Genomic DNA, 4,921 nt, shown 5'->3' with positions numbered 1-4,921 from the left:
GGACAGGGATATTTTAAGTCACTGGGTCCTGCGGAAAGTGTCTTTCCTGTGACAATACCTTGGAGGTAGCAACCAGGTCCTGTTACCTGATGTGACTTCACTGCTGTGAATTTTATTCAATCCTTCTTCCTTGTTTCAAAGACATCGCAGTGACCATTTCCAGACATGAGACCCGGCACTCGTCACGCCCCAATTCAGGGTCTGGAAATAGTTGGCAGTAGGGACTGGACTGTAAGAGGTTTCCCTGGGGTCAACATGGCATTGCCCTGCATTGTTAGGGATGGGATCGTTTCCCCAATTCCCAGAGGGCATCCTGAGAGGCCAGTGGTTTTCCCAGGGTTCCTCAGTGAGTCAGAGGCCAAGAGAACATGAAACACGATCCCTGAAGTAAGGCACTCTTTCTAGCCCGGGCCTTTTCATAAAGATCAGGTCAGATTACAGGGAAACCCTCTCCTGGGGAGGACACTGGCCCGTCCCAACTCAAAGATCGAGTTTCTTCCCTCAAACCTGCCTGGATTTTAGTCTCTCCCTCTGGAGTCAAAATTTACCCCTTTTTTGGCCGAGGCGTTGGGAGGCAGGCAGCTACTGGACTAGACTGTGGCCGGCAGCCACCGACCAAAACTGCTTGCTTTCTCTCTCTGACCGCCCGCCCCGATGAAAGCTGAGGCTTAAGATGGATGTGAATAAGAAGCGAACGCATCGAGAACAGGTTGGTCCTTCTCCTGGTTCCTGATGGGAGCAGGCTCCATTGTATCTGCGGGCTCAGCCTCTAATCCCCACAAACACCGCAAAACCACCTGGGTCTGAGGTTCCAGTGAAACTGTCAGGGGTCCTTCATTCACTGGAACTCAGTTGTTGCAAGATTAGATGAATGAAAAATTAATGAGTGGGCACTACTGGATGACTTGAGTCAAGGGTACTTAAGGACATAAGACAGTGGGTGTGGGGAGGGGTAGAGTTGGTGGGGGTGTGAATGTTTACCTTTCGATCGTTCTTCAAAACAACTTTAGTCCACGTCTCCCCAGTAGTTGTTCATCCACCTCAGCATCAGACAAAAACTCCCTACCATCAGCTTTAAAGCCCTCAACCCACTTTCCCCCTCCTGCCTTAACTTGCTGATTTACTACTCTTACCCAGCCTGCATGCTTCGATGCTCTACTTGCCAGCTTGCCCAACTGTACCTCAATCTCATTTACCTCATCTATCTCTGTCTCTGACCCCTCACCCACCTGGAACTCCTTCCCCCACCAGATGTGAGAGATCACCGCTCTCCCCACCTTCAAAGTCTTATTAAAATCACATCTCCTCCAAGGGGTTGGTATTATAGTCTCCCAAGTGCTTAGAACAGTTCTCTGCACATAGTAAGCACTCAATAAATACCATTGATTGATTGAAGACTCAAGTCCTCTTTTCCCTCTCTCTCTTTTCTGTATTGCCTATGCACTTAGATCTGTACCCTTTAAGTATTTGATACTCACCCCACCCTCAGCACTTATTTATATAGCTGTAATTTATTTATTTATAGTAGTGACTGTCTCCCCTTCTAGATTCTAAGCTACTTGTGGACAGGGAATATGTCCACCAACAATGTTGTATTGCATGCTCTCAAGTGCTTAGTATAATGCTCTGCACACAGTAAATGCTCAATAATTGACTGATTTTCTCTGAAAAGCTTAATACAGTGCTCTGTACATAGTAAGTGCTCAAATACCACTGACTGATTCATTCATTCCAAATCTTGGGCTCCTCAGGATAGTTTATGTAAGTTCATGTATCTAGTAGGGAAGCAGTGTGGTCTAGTGGAAAGAGAATAGGCGGGGGAGTCAGTGGACCTGGGTTCTAATCTCAACTCCACCACCTGTTTGTTGTGTGACCTTGGGCAAGTCACTCAACTTCTCTGGGCCTCAGCTTCCTCGTCGATAAAATGGAGATGAAATATCTGTTCTCTCACCCTCTTTGACTGTGAGCCCCATCTTCTATCTACCCCAGCAGTTAGTACAGTGCTGGGCACATAGTCAGTGCCTAACAAATACCACTATTATGATTATTATTAGCAGTAATCCACTCCCCAACCTCTCAGGGTCACACCTGGAGAGTTTCTAGTACTCTATCAGTCTCGACTATGGGAGGGAAAGTCAAACGGAGGCATATCCATTCCATTCCGAGCTTGGGCAGTGGCTAGCGAGTAGAAGGCAATCTGCTACAAGTCAAAACTCACCTGTGCTGGGCAGCAGCAGCATGGGAGAGAGTCGAGGGCAGAGTCAGGTTAACTGTGTGGAAGGAGGCAGTGGTAAACTGCTTCCATATTTTTACCAAGAAAACTCCAAGGATACACTACCGGAATGATTGCAGATGGAGGTGGGGCTTTCTGGGAGAGATGTGTCCATGGTGTCACTATGGGTCGGACACGACTCGACAGATTAATACAACAACAACCTACTCCCTGTCTCCAGATCGAGGCTTGAGGCTTTTCCTACTTGATGCTTCAATGGTCTTAACTTCTTCAAGCACCAGGGCTTCTTTGGCAAACTCAGGTAGTAGGTTAAATTCTTGATCTACATCTGTATTGCCAGCAGAAGGGGAAACCCAGAGGACACAGACCCAAAATTCACAGTTCCTTTCCAGAGTCTTTTTCAAGGGACTTCAGTAAACCCCATTTCCCCAACATAACTGCAACTTTTTAGAAAAGGTCCTGAGTTGGGGAAAAATCAATCGTATTTGTTGAGCACTTACTTTGTGCAGAGCACTGTCCTACGTGCTTCGGAAAGTATAGAGTTGGTAGACCTGTTCACAAGGAACTTACAATCTAGAGAAGAGTACAGTGCACTAGAATAAGTAGGTAGACCCAATTCCTGCCCATGACAGTGAAATTTGGAAAAATAAACAATTTAGCGGTACTACTCATCCCTTAAAGTTATCCCTATTAATGGTTTTTCATTTTTTAAAGCCACTGACCTACTAGAGAACACACTCACTTAAAACTGTTCCTCATCCTCTTACATTATTAAGGGGATTTGAGCTAAGCAGCACTACCTTGTACTGTTGGAACGGTTCAAGGTCCCCTGCAGCTTTCCAACTTCTGGTGGTTGTATCATTCATTCAAATCATATTTATTAAGCGCTGTTTGCAGAGCGCCGTACTGAGTGCTTGAGAAAGTACAGTAGAACAATAAACAATGGCATTCCCTGCCCACAATGAGCTCACAGTTTTAGAGCGAAGGACCATCCTGTAGGCATTGGGAATTTGGGTGACTGCAGCAGATCCCACCGGCTGGAGGCTTTCCCACTCCTAGCAAGGAGCAGGATCACTCGGGGAGGGATCTACTAAGGGATGTACTAAGCGCTTAGTACAGTGCTCTGCACACAGTAAGCGCTCAATAAATACGATTGATGATGATGATGATCCTGTCAGCCCTGCAACCAATGGCTTCAGGGTTCAGTTTGGGAGGGGGAGTGGTTAAGGACAGAACTAATGCACCGCAAGGTGTCCCTCCTTTTAAAATACCTTTCCCTCTCCTGAACTAATGACACCCAGCTAGGCACAGCCATAATAATAATAATAATAATAATATTTGTTAAGCACTTACTATGTGCCAAGCACTGTACTAGGTGCTGGGGTAGATAAAAGGTACTCGGGCTGTCCCACATGGGGCTCACAGTCAATCCCCATTTTTACAGATGAGGTAACTGAGGCACAGAGAAATTAGGTGGTTTGCCCAAAGTCACACAGCAGACAAGTGGCGGAGACGGGATTAGAACGCACGACCTATGACTCAAATCCATGCTCTTGCGACTAGATTATGCTGCTTCTCTGATCATGGTCACATGCACCCAGCAAGGGACTTGGGGAGTAGTGACTAGCAGTATCCTTAACCAAGTCAGGAAAATAATAATAATAACAATGACAATAATAAATGTGACATTTGTTAAGTGCTTAATATGTGCCAAGCACTGTTCTAAGCCCTGGAGTAGATACAAGGTAAGCAAGATGGACACAGTCCCTGTCTCACATAGGGCTCCCAGTCTTAATCCCCATTTTATAGAGGAGGTTACTGAGGCACAGAGCAGTGAAATGAATTGCCCAGGGTCACACAGCAGACATGGGGCAGAGTCAGGATTAGAACCCCCATCCTCTGATTCGCAGGCCTACGTTCTTTCCATTAGGCCACGTGGCTTCTCTAAGAAAAATCCTTAGTTCAGTTTCTAAATCAGACACTTCCCACCCCCTGATTCCACTCCCTCAACCAGATTTCACAGTCGTCACTGATAAACTCAAGATTTGCGTCGAATGCTTTTTCCCTGGCAAAGTATATTTCCTTGGATCTTAATCCCCCCCTTCCCTGTTTACATAACTATGATTTTTTTTTAAGTCTTTACCATATGCCAAGCGCTGTGGTAAGCTCCAGGGTAGATACAATATAATCAAATTGGTCACAGTCCCTGTCCTAACCCAGGCTCGCAGTCAAAGAATTTACATGAATTCTTATACCCTCATTTGGCATGCAGGCTTGGCGGTTGAAGTCTTTGTTGAGGAAAACAAATCCCAAATCTCCATGCCATATTGTTTAATGAATGTGTTTATTTGCTGAGGTTCTGAGCTCATCTGCATTGTCTGCCTCCCTGTTGTCCATTTTGGACTGGTCCTGCAGGCCACGGGCTCTCTTGGACGGTTAGCGGCTCAGCCCTTTACCCGTCCTCGGTCAGTGCCATTTGAGGCTGATAATCACAAGACCAATTATTTGCCTAAGGATCCTGCGGGAGCTGGAGAGAATCTGAGACTCCTAACTCACTGTGCCCTATTTTTTTCCTCGGCTATTAGCAATAAGCCTGAAGACTACATGGCTAGAGCGCTTTAGGAAGAAACAGTGCAAAGCCTGTTTTCATTTCCAAAGAAAATAATATGGTAATGATATCTTAGCTTT

At 45.9% G+C, this 4,921-nt stretch overlaps 1 non-coding gene across 1 annotated transcript; it reads left to right on the top strand.

The window, feature by feature from the left end:
* Positions 1–2,070: 2,070 nt before the first annotated feature.
* Positions 2,071–2,208, top strand: LOC119941102. Its single transcript, XR_005455132.1, has one exon. It is a non-coding gene; the product is annotated as a small nucleolar RNA SNORA7 (small nucleolar RNA).
* Positions 2,209–4,921: the final 2,713 nt, after the last annotated feature.

This window comes from Tachyglossus aculeatus, chromosome 19, assembly GCF_015852505.1.
Source record: "Tachyglossus aculeatus isolate mTacAcu1 chromosome 19, mTacAcu1.pri, whole genome shotgun sequence".
NCBI lineage: Eukaryota > Metazoa > Chordata > Mammalia > Monotremata > Tachyglossidae > Tachyglossus > Tachyglossus aculeatus.
The sequence above is the reverse complement of the archived record's forward strand: the minus strand, read 5'-3'. Positions and strand labels throughout refer to the sequence as shown.